Source organism: Mobula hypostoma, assembly GCF_963921235.1.
Source record: "Mobula hypostoma chromosome X1 unlocalized genomic scaffold, sMobHyp1.1 SUPER_X1_unloc_4, whole genome shotgun sequence".
NCBI classification, from domain to species: Eukaryota; Metazoa; Chordata; class Chondrichthyes; order Myliobatiformes; family Myliobatidae; genus Mobula; species Mobula hypostoma.
Genome location: NW_026948168.1, coordinates 20,700 through 37,526, shown reverse-complemented (window position 1 = coordinate 37,526; position 16,827 = coordinate 20,700).

Below are 16,827 nucleotides of genomic sequence, written 5' to 3'. Positions count from 1 at the left end.
GGAGCGAGTCGAATATCTGGCCGGGAAAGTTTGCAGTCGACAGTTCCTCGCTGGCTCGGCGCCAGGAAAGGCTCCGTCGGACTTGCAGAGACCCAGGCCGGGAGAGGCCGAAACGTCCTTCCAGATGCTCCGGCACCGGCACCGACACCGGACGAAAAATCAGGAAAACAATGGAGGAGGAACGTTGCCCCGATGTCAATGGGGGGAAAACGACGGCGTTTGCCTCCGGTTTTGGAGCGAACCGGCTTACTGGCGAGTTGCCAGCGGCCGCAGCTGGGAGCTACGCAGTAAGCAGCCGCCAACAAACCCAGTCCAAACCGGCAGCAAAAAACTCCACACCGAGCTTCCACGCCAACGCCGTCACTCACTCAGTTGTCCAAGAGACTTTTAGAGCCACCTCCAAAGTATTCCACGAACTTTATCCAGTAATTTTCCTTCGATTTCTCCCAGCTCAGTCAGCACAGCTCCTCTCTGTGTCTGACCCTGGGAGTGTGTGATGGGGGTGTGGAGGGAGCTTCACTCTGTGTCTGACCCCGGGAGTGTGTGATGGGACGGAGTGGAGGGAGATTCACTCTGTGTCTGACACCAGGAGTGTGTGATGGGATGGTCTGGAGGGAGATTCACTCTGTGTCTGACCCAGGAGTGTGTGATGGGATGGTGTGGAGGGAGGTTAACTCTGCGTCTCACCCAGGGAGTGTGTGATGGGACTGGGTGGAGGGAGATTCACTCTGTGTCTGACCCCGGGAGTGTGTGATGGGACAGTAAGGAGGGAGATTCACTCTGTGTCTGGCCCCTGCAGTGTGTGATTGGACAGTGTGGAGAGAGATTCACTCTGTGTCTGACTCTGGGAGTGTGTGATGGGATGGGGTGGAGGGAGCTTCACTCTATTTCTGACCCCAGGAGTGTGTGATGGGTCAGGTAGGAGGGAGATTCACTCTGTGTCTGGCCCCTGCAATGTGTGATTGGACAGAGTGGAGGGAGATTCACTCTGTGTCTGACTCTGGGAGTGTGTGATGGGATGGTGTGGAGGGAGATTCACTCTGTGTCTGACCCCGGGAGTGTGTGATGGGGGTGTGGAGGGAGATTCACTCTGTGTCTGACCCCAGGAGTGTGTGATGGGATGGTGTGGAGGGAGATTCACTCTGTGTCTGACCCGGGAGTGTGTGATGGGATGGTGTGGAGGGAGATTCACTCTGTTTCTGACCCCAGGAGTGTGTGATGGGATGGTGTGGAGGGAGATTCAATCTGTGTCTGACCCTGGGATTGTGTGATGGGACGGTGTGGAGGGAGAATCTCTCTCTGTCTGTCCCCAGGAGTGTGTGATGGGACAGTGTGGAGGGAGAATCTCTCTCTGTCTGTCCCCAGGAGTGTGTGATGGGACAGTAAGGAGGGAGATTCACTCTGTGTCTGGCCCCTGCAGTGTCTGATTGGACAGTGTGGAGAGAGATTCACTCTGTGTCTGACCCTGGGAGTGTGTGATGGGACAGTGTGGAGGGAGATTCACTCTGTGTCTGACCCTGAGAGTGTGTGATGGGACAGTGTGGAGGGAGATTCACTCTGTGTCTGACACCAGGAGTGTGTGATGGGATGGTCTGGAGGGAGATTCACTCTGTGTCTGACCCAGGAGTGTGTGATGGGATGGTGTGGAGGGAGGTTCACTCTGCGTCTCACCCAGGGAGTGTGTGATGGGACTGGGTGGAGGGAGATTCACTCTGTGTCTGACCCCGGGAGTGTGTGATGGGACAGTAAGGAGGGAGATTCACTCTGTGTCTGGCCCCTGCAGTGTGTGATTGGACAGTGTGGAGGGAGATTCACTCTGTGTCTGACTCTGGGAGTGTGTAATGGGATGGGGTGGAGGGAGCTTCACTCTATGTCTGACCCCAGGAGTGTGTGATGGGTCAGTTTGGAGGGAGCTTCACTCTGTATCTGACCGCAGGGGTGTGTAATGGGACTGCGTGGAGGGAGATTTACTCTGTGTCTGACCCCGGGAGTCTGTGATGGGACGGAGTGGAGGGAGATTCACTCCGTGTCTGACACCAGGAGTGTGTGATGGGATGGTCTGGAGGGAGATTCAATCTGTGTCTGACCCTGGGATTGTGTGATGGGACGGTGTGGAGGGAGAATCTCTCTCTGTCTGTCCCCAGGAGTGTGTGATGGGACAGTGTGGAGGGAGAATCTCTCTCTGTCTGTCCCCAGGAGTGTGTGATGGGACAGTGTGGAAGGAGATTAACTCTCTGTCTGATCCCAGGAGTGTGTGATGCGACAATGTGGAGGGAGATTCACTCTGTGTCTGGCCCCTGCAGTGTGTGATTGGACAGTGTGGAGGGAGATTCACTCTGTGTCTGACTCTGGGAGTGTGTGATGGGATGGGTGTGGAGGGAGCTTCACTCTATGTCTGACCCCAGGAGTGTGTGATGGGGGTGTGGAGGGAGCTTTACTCTGTGTCTGACCCCAGGAGTCTGTGATGGGACGGAGTGGAGGGAGATTCACTCTGTGTCTGACACCAGGAGTGTGTGATGGGATGGTCTGGAGGGAGATTCACTCTGTGTCTGACCCAGGAGTGTGTGATGGGATGGTGTGGAGGGAGATTCAATCTGTGTCTGACCCTGGGATTGTGTGATGGGACAGTAAGGAGGGACATTCACTCTGTGTCTGGCCCCTGCAGTGTGTGATTGGACAGTGTGGAGAGAGATTCACTCTGTGTCTGACTCTGGGAGTGTGTAATGGGATGGGGTGGAGGGAGCTTCACTCTATGTCTGACCCCAGGAGTGTGTGATGGGTCAGTTTGGAGGGAGCTTCACTCTGTATCTGACCGCAGGGGTGTGTAATGGGACTGCGTGGAGGGAGCTTTACTCTGTGTCTGACCCCGGGAGTCTGTGATGGGACGGAGTGGAGGGAGATTCACTCCGTGTCTGACACCAGGAGTGTGTGATGGGATGGTCTGGAGGGAGATTCAATCTGTGTCTGACCCTGGGATTGTGTGATGGGACGGTGTGGAGGGAGAATCTCTCTGTGTCTGACCCCGGGAGTGTGTGATGGGACAGTGTGGAGGGAGATTCTCTCTGTGTCTGACCCCGGGAGTGTGTGATGGGAGGTGTGGAGGGAGATTCACTCTGTGTCTGACCCCGGGAGTGTGTGATGGGACGGTGTGGAGGGAGATTCACTCTGTGTCTGACCCCGGCAGTGTGTGATGGGACAGTGTGGAGGGAGATTCACTCTGTGTCTGACCCTGGGAGTGTGTGATGGGATGGGTGTGGAGGGAGATTCACTCTGTGTCTGACCCCGGGAGTGTGTGATGGGACGGTGTGGAGGGAGATTCACTCTGTGTCTGACCCCGGGAGTGTGTGATGGGACGGAGTGGAGGGAGATTCACTCTGTGTCTGACACCAGGAGTGTGTGATGGGATGGTCTGGAGGGAGATTCACTCTGTGTCTGACCCAGGAGTGTGTGATGGGATGGTGTGGAGGGAGATTCAATCTGTGTCTGACCCTGGGATTGTGTGATGGGACGGTGTGGAGGGAGAATCTCTCTCTGTCAGTCCCCAGGAGTGTGTGATGGGACAGTGTGGAGGGAGAATCTCTCTCTGTCTGTCCCCAGGAGTGTGTGATGGGACAGTGTGGAAGGAGATTAACTCTCTGTCTGATCCCAGGAGTGTGTGATGGGACAATGTGGAGGGAGATTCACTCTGTGTCTGGCCCCTGCAGTGTGTGATTGGACAGTGTGGAGGGAGATTCACTCTGTGTCTGACCCCAGGAGTGTGTGATGGGTGGGGGGGGAGCTTTACTCTGTGTCTGACCCCGGGAGTCTGTGATGGGACGGAGTGGAGGGAGATTCACTCTGTGTCTGACACCAGGAGTGTGTGATGGGATGGTCTGGAGGGAGATTCACTCTGTGTCTGACCCAGGAGTGTGTGATGGGATGGTGTGGAGGGAGGTTAACTCTGCGTCTCACCCAGGGAGTGTGTGATGGGACAGTAAGGAGGGAGATTCACTCTGTGTCTGGCCCCTGCAGTGTGTGATTGGACAGTGTGGAGAGAGATTCACTCTGTGTCTGACTCTGGGAGTGTGTGATGGGATGGGGTGGAGGGAGCTTCACTCTATTTCTGACCCCAGGAGTGTGTGATGGGTCAGTTAGGAGGGAGATTCACTCTGTGTCTGGCCCCTGCAATGTGTGATTGGACAGAGTGGAGGGAGATTCACTCTCTGTCTGACTCTGGGAGTGTGTGATGGGATGGGGTGGAGGGAGCTTCACTCTATGTCTGACCCCAGGAGTGTGTGATGGGACGGCGTGGAGGGAGATTCACTCTGTGTCTGACCCCAGGAGTCTGTGATGGGATGGAGTGGAGGGAGATTCACTCTGTGTCTGACACCAGGAGTGTGTGATGGGATGGTCTGGAGGGAGATTCACTCTGTGTCTGACCCAGGAGTGTGTGATGGGATGGTGTGGAGGGAGATTCAATCTGTGTCTGACCCTGGGATTGTGTGATGGGACGGTGTGGAGGGAGAATCTCTCTCTGTCTGTCCCCAGGAGTGTGTGATGGGACAGTGTGGAGGGAGAATCTCTCTCTGTCTGTCCCCAGGAGTGTGTGATGGGACAGTGTGGAGGGAGATTCACTCTGTGTCTGGCCCCTGCAGTGTGTGATTGGACAGTGTGGAGAGAGATTCACTCTGTGTCTGACCCTGGGAGTGTGTGATGGGACAGTGTGGAGGGAGATTCACTCTGTGTCTGACCCTGAGAGTGTGTGATGGGACAGTGTGGAGGGAGATTCACTCTGTGTCTGACACCAGGAGTGTGTGATGGGATGGTCTGGAGGGAGATTCACTCTGTGTCTGACCCAGGAGTGTGTGATGGGATGGTGTGGAGGGAAGTTAACTCTGCGTCTCACCCAGGGATTGTATGATGGGACTGGGTGGAGGGAGATTCACTCTGTGTCTGACCCCGGGAGTGTGTGATGGGACAGTAAGGAGGGAGATTCACTCTGTGTCTGGCCCCTGCAGTGTGTGATTGGACAGTGTGGAGAGAGATTCACTCTGTGTCTGACTCTGGGAGTGTGTGATGGGATGGGGTGGAGGGAGCTTCACTCTATGTCTGACCCCAGGAGTGTGTGATGGGTCAGTTTGGAGGGAGCTTCACTCTGTATCTGACCGCAGGGGTGTGTAATGGGACTGCGTGGAGGGAGCTTTACTCTGTGTCTGACCCCGGGAGTCTGTGATGGGACGGAGTGGAGGGAGATTCACTCCGTGTCTGACACCAGGAGTGTGTGATGGGATGGTCTGGAGGGAGATTCACTCTGTGTCTGACCCAGGAGTGTGTGATGGGATGGTGTGGAGGGAGATTCAATCTGTGTCTGACCCTGGGATTGTGTGATGGGACGGTGTGGAGGGAGAATCTCTCTCTGTCTGTCCCCAGGAGTGTGTGATGGGACAGTGTGGAGGGAGAATCTCTCTCTGTCTGTCCCCAGGAGTGTGTGATGGGACAGTGTGGAAGGAGATTAACTCTCTGTCTGATCCCAGGAGTGTGTGATGCGACAATGTGGAGGGAGATTCACTCTGTGTCTGGCCCCTGCAGTGTGTGATTGGACAGTGTGGAGGGAGATTCACTCTGTGTCTGACTCTGGGAGTGTGTGATGGGATGGGGTGGAGGGAGCTTCACTCTATGTCTGACCCCAGGAGTGTGTGATGGGACAGTGTGGAGGGAGATTCACTCTGTGTCTGACCCCAGGAGTCTGTGATGGGACGGAATGGAGGGAGCTTCACTCTGTGCCTGACCCCAGACGTGTGTGATGGGATGGTGTGGAGGGAGATTCACTCTGTGTCTGACCCAGGAGTGTGTGATGGGATGGTGTGGAGGGAGATTCACTCTGTGTCTGACCCTGGGATTGTGTGATGGGACGGTGTGGAGGGAGAATCTCTCTCTGTCTGACCCCAGGAGTGTGTGATGGGACAGTGTGGAGGGAGAATCTCTCTCTGTCTGTCCCCAGGAGTGTGTGATGGGACAGTAAGGAGGGAGATTCACTCTGTGTCTGGCCCCTGCAGTGTGTGATTGGACAGTGTGGAGGGAGATTCACTCTGTGTCTGACCCTGGGAGTGTGTGATGGGACAGTGTGGAGGGAGATTCACTCTGTGTCTGACCCTGAGAGTGTGTGATGGGACAGTGTGGAGGGAGATTCACTCTGTGTCTGACACCAGGAGTGTGTGATGGGATGGTCTGGAGGGTGATTCACTCTGTGTCTGACCCAGGAGTGTGTGATGGGATGGTGTGGAGGGAGGTTAACTCTGCGTCTCACCCAGGGATTGTGTGATGGGACTGGGTGGAGGGAGATTCACTCTGTGTCTGACCCCGGGAGTGTGTGATGGGACAGTAAGGAGGGAGATTCACTCTGTGTCTGGCCCCTGCAGTGTGTGATAGGACAGTGTGGAGAGAGATTCACTCTGTGTCTGACTCTGGGAGTGTGTAATGGGATGGGGTGGAGGGAGCTTCACTCTATGTCTGACCCCAGGAGTGTGTGATGGGTCAGTTTGGAGGGAGCTTCACTTTGTATCTGACCGCAGGGGTGTGTAATGGGACTGCGTGGAGGGAGCTTTACTCTGTGTCTGACCCCGGGAGTCTGTGATGGGACGGAGTGGAGGGAGATTCACTCCGTGTCTGACACCAGGAGTGTGTGATGGGATGGTCTGGAGGGAGATTCACTCTGTGTCTGACCCAGGAGTGTGTGATGGGATGGTGTGGAGGGAGATTCAATCTGTGTCTGACCCTGGGATTGTGTGATGGGACGGTGTGGAGGGAGAATCTCTCTCTGTCTGTCCCCAGGAGTGTGTGATGGGACAGTGTGGAGGGAGAATCTCTCTCTGTCTGTCCCCAGGAGTGTGTGATGGGACAGTGTGGAAGGAGATTAACTCTCTGTCTGATCCCAGGAGTGTGTGATGCGACAATGTGGAGGGAGATTCACTCTGTGTCTGGCCCCTGCAGTGTGTGACTGGACAGTGTGGAGGGAGATTCACTCTGTGTCTGACTCTGGGAGTGTGTGATGGGATGGGGTGGAGGGAGCTTCACTCTATGTCTGACCCCAGGAGTGTGTGATGGAGGGGGGGGAGCTTTACTCTGTGTCTGACCCCAGGAGTCTGTGATGGGATGGAGTGGAGGGAGAATCACTCTGTGTCTGACACCAGGAGTGTGTGATGGGATGGTCTGGAGGGAGATTCACTCTGTGTCTGACCCAGGAGTGTGTGATGGGATGGTGTGGAGGGAGATTCAATCTGTGTCTGACCCTGGGATTGTGTGATGGGACGGTGTGGAGGGAGAATCTCTCTCTGTCTGTCCCCAGGAGTGTGTGATGGGACAGTGTGGAGGGAGAATCTCTCTCTGTCTGTCCCCAGGAGTGTGTGATGGGACAGTAAGGAGGGAGATTCACTCTGTGTCTGGCCCCTGCAGTGTCTGATTGGACAGTGTGGAGGGAGATTCACTCTGTGTCTGACCCTGGGAGTGTGTGATGGGACTGTGTGGAGGGAGATTCACTCTGTGTCTGACCCTGAGAGTGTGTGATGGGACAGTGTGGAGGGAGATTCACTCTGTGTCTGACACCAGGAGTGTGTGATGGGATGGTCTGGAGGAAGATTCACTCTGTGTCTGACCCAGGAGTGTGTGATGGGATGGTGTGGAGGGAAGTTAACTCTGCGTCTCACCCAGGGATTGTATGATGGGACTGGGTGGAGGGAGATTCACTCTGTGTCTGACCCCGGGAGTGTGTGATGGGACAGTAAGGAGGGAGATTCACTCTGTGTCTGGCCCCTGCAGTGTGTGATTGGACAGTGTGGAGAGAGATTCACTCTGTGTCTGACTCTGGGAGTGTGTAATGGGATGGGGTGGAGGGAGCTTCACTCTATGTCTGACCCCAGGAGTGTGTGATGGGTCAGTTTGGAGGGAGCTTCACTCTGTGTCTGACCCCAGGGGTGTGTAATGGGACTGCGTGGAGGGAGGTTCACTCTGTGTCTGACCCCGGGAGTCTGTGATGGGACGGAGTGGAGGGAGATTCACTCCGTGTCTGACCCCAGGAGTGTGTGATGGGATGGTCTGGAGGGAGATTCACTCTGTGTCTGACCCAGGAGTGTGTGATGGGATGGTGTGGAGGGAGATTCAATCTGTGTCTGACCCTGGGATTGTGTGATGGGACGGTGTGGAGGGAGAATCTCTCTCTGTCTGTCCCCAGGAGTGTGTGATGGGACAGTGTGGAGGGAGAATCTCTCTCTGTCTGTCCCCAGGAGTGTGTGATGGGACAGTGTGGAAGGAGATTAACTCTCTGTCTGATCCCAGGAGTGTGTGATGCGACAATGTGGAGGGAGATTCACTCTGTGTCTGGCCCCTGCAGTGTGTGATTGGACAGTGTGGAGGGAGATTCACTCTGTGTCTGACTCTGGGAGTGTGTGATGGGATGGGGTGGAGGGAGCTTCACTCTATGTCTGACCCCAGGAGTGTGTGATGGGGCGGGGGGAGCTTTACTCTGTGTCTGACCCCAGGAGTCTGTGATGGGACGGAGTGGAGGGAGATTCACTCTGTGTCTGACACCAGGAGTGTGTGATGGGATGGTGTGGAGGGAGATTCACTCTGTGTCTGACCCAGGAGTGTGTGATGGGATGGTGTGGAGGGAGATTCACTCTGTGTCTGACCCTGGGAGTGTGTGATGGGACGGTGTGGAGGGAGAATCTCTCTCTGTCTGTCCCCAGGAGTGTGTGATGGGACAGTGTGGAGGGAGAATCTCTCTCTGTCTGTCCCCAGGAGTGTGTGATGGGACAGTGTGGAGGGAGATTCACTCTGTGTCTGTCCCCTGGAGTGTGTGATTGGACAGTGTGGAGGGAGATTCACTCTGTGTCTGACCCTGGGAGTGTGTGATGGGACAGTGTGGAGGGAGATGCACTCTGTGTCTGACCCTGAGTGTGTGTGATGGGACGGTGTGGAGGGAGATTCACTCTGTGTTTGACCCCGGGAGTGGGTGATGGGATGGTGTGGAGGGAGATTCACTCTGTGTCTGACCCAGGAGTGTGTGATGGGATGGTGTGGAGGGAGGTTAACTCTGCGTCTCACCCAGGGATTGTATGATGGGACTGGGTGGAGGGAGATTCACTCTGTGTCTGACCCCGGGAGTGTGTGATGGGACAGTAAGGAGGGAGATTCACTCTGTGTCTGGCCCCTGCAGTGTGTGATGGGACAGTGTGGAGGGAGATTCACTCTGTGTCTGACTCTGGGAGTGTGTAATGGGATGGGGTGGAGGGAGCTTCACTCTATGTCTGACCCCAGGAGTGTGTGATGGGTCAGTTTGGAGGGAGCTTCACTTTGTATCTGACCGCAGGGGTGTGTAATGGGACTGCGTGGAGGGAGCTTTACTCTGTGTCTGACCCCGGGAGTCTGTGATGGGACGGAGTGGAGGGAGATTCACTCCGTGTCTGACACCAGGAGTGTGTGATGGGATGGTCTGGAGGGAGATTCACTCTGTGTCTGACCCAGGAGTGTGTGATGGGATGGTGTGGAGGGAGATTCAATCTGTGTCTGACCCTGGGATTGTGTGATGGGACGGTGTGGAGGGAGAATCTCTCTCTGTCTGTCCCCAGGAGTGTGTGATGGGACAGTGTGGAGGGAGAATCTCTCTCTGTCTGTCCCCAGGAGTGTGTGATGGGACAGTGTGGAAGGAGATTAACTCTCTGTCTGATCCCAGGAGTGTGTGATGCGACAATGTGGAGGGAGATTCACTCTGTGTCTGGCCCCTGCAGTGTGTGACTGGACAGTGTGGAGGGAGATTCACTCTGTGTCTGACTCTGGGAGTGTGTGATGGGATGGGGTGGAGGGAGCTTCACTCTATGTCTGACCCCAGGAGTGTGTGATGGAGGGGGGGGAGCTTTACTCTGTGTCTGACCCCAGGAGTCTGTGATGGGACGGAGTGGAGGGAGATTCACTCTGTGTCTGACACCAGGAGTGTGTGATGGGATGGTCTGGAGGGAGATTCACTCTGTGTCTGACCCAGGAGTGTGTGATGGGATGGTGTGGAGGGAGATTCAATCTGTGTCTGACCCTGGGATTGTGTGATGGGACGGTGTGGAGGGAGAATCTCTCTCTGTCTGTCCCCAGGAGTGTGTGATGGGACAGTGTGGAGGGAGAATCTCTCTCTGTCTGTCCCCAGGAGTGTGTGATGGGACAGTGTGGAAGGAGATTAACTCTCTGTCTGATCCCAGGAGTGTGTGATGGGACAATGTGGAGGGAGATTCACTCTGTGTCTGGCCCCTGCAGTGTGTGATTGGACAGTGTGGAGGGAGATTCACTCTGTGTCTGACCCCAGGAGTGTGTGATGGGACGGTGAGGAGGGAGCTTCACTCTGTTTCTGACCCCGGGAGTGTGTGATGGGACGGAGTGGAGGGAGATTCACTCTGTGTCTGACACCAGGAGTGTGTGATGGGATGGTCTGGAGGGAGATTCACTCTGTGTCTGACCCAGGAGTGTGTGATGGGATGGTGTGGAGGGAGATTAACTCTGCGTCTGTCAAAGGGAGTGTGTGATGGGACTGTGTGGGGGAATCTTCACTCTATGTCTGAACCCGGGAGTGCGTGATGAGACATTGTGGAGGGATATTCACTCAGTGTCTGACCCCTGCAGTGTGTGATTGGACAGTGTGGAGAGAGATTCACTCTGTGTCTGACTCTGGGAGTGTGTGATGGGATGGGGTGGAGGGAGCTTCACTCTATTTCTGACCCCAGGAGTATGTGATGGGTCAGGTAGGAGGGAGATTCACTCTGTGTCTGGCCCCTGCAATGTGTGATTGGACAGAGTGGAGGGAGATTCACTCTGTGTCTGACTCTGGGAGTGTGTGATGGGATGGGGTGGAGGGAGCTTCACTCTATGTCTGACCCCAGGAGTGTGTGATGGGGGGGGGGAGCTTTACTCTGTGTCTGACCCCAGGAGTCTGTGATGGGATGGAGTGGAGGGAGATTCACTCTGTGTCTGACACCAGGAGTGTGTGATGGGATGGTCTGGAGGGAGATTCACTCTGTGTCTGACCCAGGAGTGTGTGATGGGATGGTGTGGAGGGAGATTCACTCTGTGTCTGACTCTGGGAGTGTGTGATGGGATGGTGTGGAGGGAGAATCTCTCTCTGTCTGTCCCCAGGAGTGTGTGATGGGACAGTGTGGAAGGAGATTAACTCTCTGTCTGATCCCAGGAGTGTGTGATGGGACAATGTGGAGGGAGATTCACTCTGTGTCTGGCCCCTGCAGTGTGTGATTGGACAGTGTGGAGGGAGATTCACTCTGTGTCTGACTCTGGGAGTGTGTGATTGGACAGTGTGGAGGGAGATTCACTCTGTGTCTGACCATGGGAGTGTGTGATGGGACGGTGTGGAGGGAGATTCACTCTGTGTCTGACACCAGGAGTGTGTGATGGGATGGTCTGGAGGGAGATTCACTCTGTGTCTGACACAGGAGTGTGTGATGGGATGGTGTGGAGGGAGGTTAACTCTGCGTCTCACCCAGGGATTGTTTGATGGGACTGGGTGGAGGGAGATTCACTCTGTGTCTGACCCCGGGAGTGTGTGATGGGACAGTAAGGAGGGAGATTCACTCTGTGTCTGGCCCCTGCAGTGTGTGATGGGACAGTGTGGAGAGAGATTCACTCTGTGTCTGACTCTGGGAGTGTGTAATGGGATGGGGTGGAGGGAGCTTCACTCTATGTCTGACCCCAGGAGTGTGTGATGGGTCAGTTTGGAGGGAGCTTCACTCTGTATCTGACCGCAGGGGTGTGTAATGGGACTGCGTGGAGGGAGCTTTACTCTGTGTCTGACCCCGGGAGTCTGTGATGGGACGGAGTGGAGGGAGATTCACTCCGTGTCTGACACCAGGAGTGTGTGATGGGATGGTCTGGAGGGAGATTCACTCTGTGTCTGACCCAGGAGTGTGTGATGGGATGGTGTGGAGGGAGATTCACTCTGTGTCTGACCCTGGGAGTGTGTGATGGGACGGTGTGGAGGGAGAATCTCTCTCTGTCTGTCCCCAGGAGTGTGTGATGGGACAGTGTGGAGGGAGAATCTCTCTCTGTCTGTCCCCAGGAGTGTGTGATGGGACAGTGTGGAAGGAGATTAACTCTCTGTCTGATCCCAGGAGTGTGTGATGCGACAATGTGGAGGGAGATTCACTCTGTGTCTGGCCCCTGCAGTGTGTGATTGGACAGTGTGGAGGGAGATTCACTCTGTGTCTGACTCTGGGAGTGTGTGATGGGATGGGGTGGAGGGAGCTTCACTCTATGTCTGACCCCAGGAGTGTGTGATTGGCGGGGGGGAGCTTTACTCTGTGTCTGACCCCAGGAGTCTGTGATGGGACAGAGTGGAGGGAGATTCACTCTGTGTCTGACACCAGGAGTGTGTGATGGGATGGTCTGGAGGGAGATTCACTCTGTGTCTGACCCAGGAGTGTGTGATGGGATGGTGTGGAGGGAGATTCAATCTGTGTCTGACCCTGGGATTGTGTGATGGGACGGTGTGGAGGGAGAATCTCTCTCTGTCTGTCCCCAGGAGTGTGTGATGGGACAGTGTGGAGGGAGAATCTCTCTCTGTCTGTGCCCCAGGAGAGTGTGATGGGACAGTGTGGAAGGAGATTAACTCTCTGTCTGATCCCAGGAGTGTGTGATGGGACAATGTGGAGGGAGATTCACTCTGTGTCTGGCCCCTGCAGTGTGTGATTGGACAGTGTGGAGGGAGATTCACTCTGTGTCTGACTCTGGGAGTGTGTGATGGGATGGGGTGGACGGAGCTTCACTCTATGTCTGATCCCAGGAGTGTGTGATGGGACAATGTGGAGGGAGATTCACTCTGTGTCTGGCCTCTGCAGTGTGTGATTGGACAGTGTGGAGGGAGATTCACTCTGTGTCTGACCCCAGGAGTGTGTGATGGCGGGGGGGGGAAGCTTTACTCTGTGTCTGACCCCGGGAGTCTGTGATGGGACGGAGTGGAGGGAGATTCACTCTGTGTCTGACACCAGGAGTGTGTGATGGGATGGTCTGGAGGGAGATTCACTCTGTGTCTGACCCAGGAGTGTGTGATGGGATGGTGTGGAGGGAGGTTAACTCTGCGTCTCACCCAGGGAGTGTGTGATGGGACTGGGTGGAGGGAGATTCACTCTGTGTCTGACCCCGGGAGTGTGTGATGGGACAGTAAGGAGGGAGATTCACTCTGTGTCTGGCCCCTGCAGTGTGTGATTGGACAGTGTGGAGAGAGATTCACTCTGTGTCTGACTCTGGGAGTGTGTGATGGGATGGGGTGGAGGGAGCTTCACTCTATTTCTGACCCCAGGAGTGTGTGATGGGTCAGGTAGGAGGGAGATTCACTCTGTGTCTGGCCCCTGCAATGTGTGATTGGACAGAGTGGAGGGAGATTCACTCTGTGTCTGACTCTGGGAGTGTGTGATGGGATGGGGTGGAGGGAGCTTCACTCTATGTCTGACCCCAGGAGTGTGTGATGGCGGGGGGGGAGCTTTACTCTGTGTCTGACCCCAGGAGTCTGTGATGGGATGGAGTGGAGGGAGATTCAATCTGTGTCTGACCCTGGGATTGTGTGATGGGACGGTGTGGAGGGAGAATCTCTCTCTGTCTGTCCCCAGGAGTGTGTGATGGGACAGTGTGGAGGGAGAATCTCTCTGTGTCTGACCCCAGGAGTGTGTGATGGGACAGTAAGGAGGGAGATTCACTCTGTGTCTGGCCCCTGCAGTGTCTGATTGGACAGTGTGGAGAGAGATTCACTCTGTGTCTGACCCTGGGAGTGTGTGATGGGACAGTGTGGAGGGAGATTCACTCTGTGTCTGACCCTGAGAGTGTGTGATGGGACAGTGTGGAGGGAGATTCACTCTGTGTCTGACACCAGGAGTGTGTGATGGGATGGTCTGGAGGGAGATTCACTCTGTGTCTGACCCAGGAGTGTGTGATGGGATGGTGTGGAGGGAGGTTAACTCTGCGTCTCACCCAGGGATTGTATGATGGGACTGGGTGGAGGGAGATTCACTCTGTGTCTGACCCCGGGAGTGTGTGATGGGACAGTAAGGAGGGAGATTCACTCTGTGTCTGGCCCCTGCAGTGTGTGATTGGACAGTGTGGAGAGAGATTCACTCTGTGTCTGACTCTGGGAGTGTGTAATGGGATGGGGTGGAGGGAGCTTCACTCTATGTCTGACCCCAGGAGTGTGTGATGGGTCAGTTTGGAGGGAGCTTCACTCTGTATCTGACCGCAGGGGTGTGTGATGGGACTGCGTGGAGGGAGCTTTACTCTGTGTCTGACCCCGGGAGTCTGTGATGGGACGGAGTGGAGGGAGATTCACTCCGTGTCTGACACCAGGAGTGTGTGATGGGATGGTCTGGAGGGAGATTCACTCTGTGTCTGACCCAGGAGTGTGTGATGGGATGGTGTGGAGGGAGATTCAATCTGTGTCTGACCCTGGGATTGTATGATGGGACGGTGTGGAGGGAGAATCTCTCTCTGTCTGTCCCCAGGAGTGTGTGATGGGACAGTGTGGAGGGAGAATCTCTCTCTGTCTGTCCCCAGGAGTGTGTGATGGGACAGTGTGGAAGGAGATTAACTCTCTGTCTGATCCCAGGAGTGTGTGATGCGACAATGTGGAGGGAGATTCACTCTGTGTCTGGCCCCTGCAGTGTGTGATTGGACAGTGTGGAGGGAGATTCACTCTGTGTCTGACTCTGGGAGTCTGTGATGGGATGGGGTGGAGGAAGCTTCACTCTATGTCTGACCCCAGGAGTGTGTGATGGGGGGGGGGAGCTTTACTCTGTGTCTGACCCCAGGAGTCTGTGATGGGACGGAGTGGAGGGAGATTCACTCTGTGTCTGTCACCAGGAGTGTGTGATGGGATGGTCTGGAGGGAGATTCACTCTGTGTCTGACCCAGGAGTGTGTGATGGGATGGTCTGGAGGGAGATTCACTCTGTGTCTGACCCAGGAGTGTGTGATGGGATGGTGTGGAGGGAGGTTAACTCTGCGTCTCACCCAGGGAGTGTGTGATGGGACTGGGTGGAGGGAGATTCACTCTGTGTCTGACCCCGGGAGTGTGTGATGGGACAGTAAGGAGGGAGATTAACTCTGTGTCTGGCCCCTGCAGTGTGTGATTGGACAGTGTGGAGACAGATTCACTCTGTGTCTGACTCTGGGAGTGTGTGATGGGATGGGGTGGAGGGAGCTTCACTCTGTGTCTGACCCCGGGAGTCTGTGATGGGACGGAGTGGAGGGAGATTCACTCCGTGTCTGACACCAGGAGTGTGTGATGGGATGGTGTGGAGGGAGATTCAATCTGTGTCTGACCCTGGGATTGTGTGATGGGACGGTGTGGAGGGAGAATCTCTCTCTGTCTGTCCCCAGGAGTGTGTGATGGGACAGTGTGGAGGGAGAATCTCTCTCTGTCTGTCCCCAGGAGTGTGTGATGCGACAATGTGGAGGGAGATTCACTCTGTGTCTGGCCCCTGCAGTGTGTGATTGGACAGTGTGGAGGGAGATTCACTCTGTGTCTGACTCTGGGAGTGTGTGATGGGATGGGGTGGAGGGAGCTTCACTCTATGTCTGACCCCAGGAGTGTGTGATGGGGGGGGGGGAGCTTTACTCTGTGTCTGACCCCGGGAGTCTGTGATGGGACGGAGTGGAGGGAGATTCACTCTGTGTCTGACACCAGGAGTGTGTGATGGGATGGTCTGGAGGGAGATTCACTCTGTGTCTGACCCAGGAGTGTGTGATGGGATGGTGTGGAGGGAGGTTAACTCTGCGTCTCACCCAGGGAGTGTGTGATGGGACTGGGTGGAGGGAGATTCACTCTGTGTCTGACCCCGGGAGTGTGTGATGGGACAGTAAGGAGGGAGATTCACTCTGTGTCTGGCCCCTGCAATGTGTGATTGGACAGTGTGGAGGGAGATTCACTCTGTGTCTGACTCTGGGAGTGTGTGATGGGATGGTGTGGAGGGAGGTTAACTCTGTGTCTCACCCAGGGAGTGTGTAATGGGTCAGTTTGGAGGGAGCTTCACTCTGTATCTGACCGCAGGGGTGTGTAATGGGACTGCGTGGAGGGAGGTTCACTCTGTGTCTGACCCCAGGAGTGTGTGATACTGCGTGGAGGGAGATTCACTCTGTGTCTGACACCAGGAGTGTGTGATGGGATGGTCTGGAGGGAGATTCACTCTGTGTCTGACCCAGGAGTGTGTGATGGGATGGTGTGGAGGGAGATTCAATCTGTGTCTGACCCTGGGAGTGTGTGATGGGACGGTGTGGAGGGAGAATCTCTCTCTGTCTGTCCCCAGGAGTGTGTGATGGGACAGTGTGGAGGGAGAATCTCTCTCTGTCTGTCCCCAGGAGTGTGTGATGGGACAGTGTGGAAGGAGATTAACTCTCTGTCTGATCCCAGGAGTGTGTGATGGGACAATGTGGAGGGAGATTCACTCTGTGTCTGGCCCCTGCAGTGTGTGATTGGACAGTGTGGAGGGAGATTCACTCTGTGTCTGACTCTGGGAGTGTGTGATGGGATGGGGTGGAGGGAGCTTCACTCTATGTCTGACCCCAGGAGTGTGTGATGGTGGGGGGGAGCTTTACTCTGTGTCTGACCCCGGGAGTCTGTGATGGGACGGAGTGGAGGGAGATTCACTCTGTGTCTGACACCAGGAGTGTGTGATGGATGGTCTGGAGGGAGATTCACTCTGTGTCTGACCCAGGAGTGTGTGATGGGATGGTGTGGAGGGAGATTCAATCTGTGTCTGACCCTGGGATTGTGTGATGGGACGGTGTGGAGGGAGAATCTCTCTCTGTCTGTCCCCAGGAG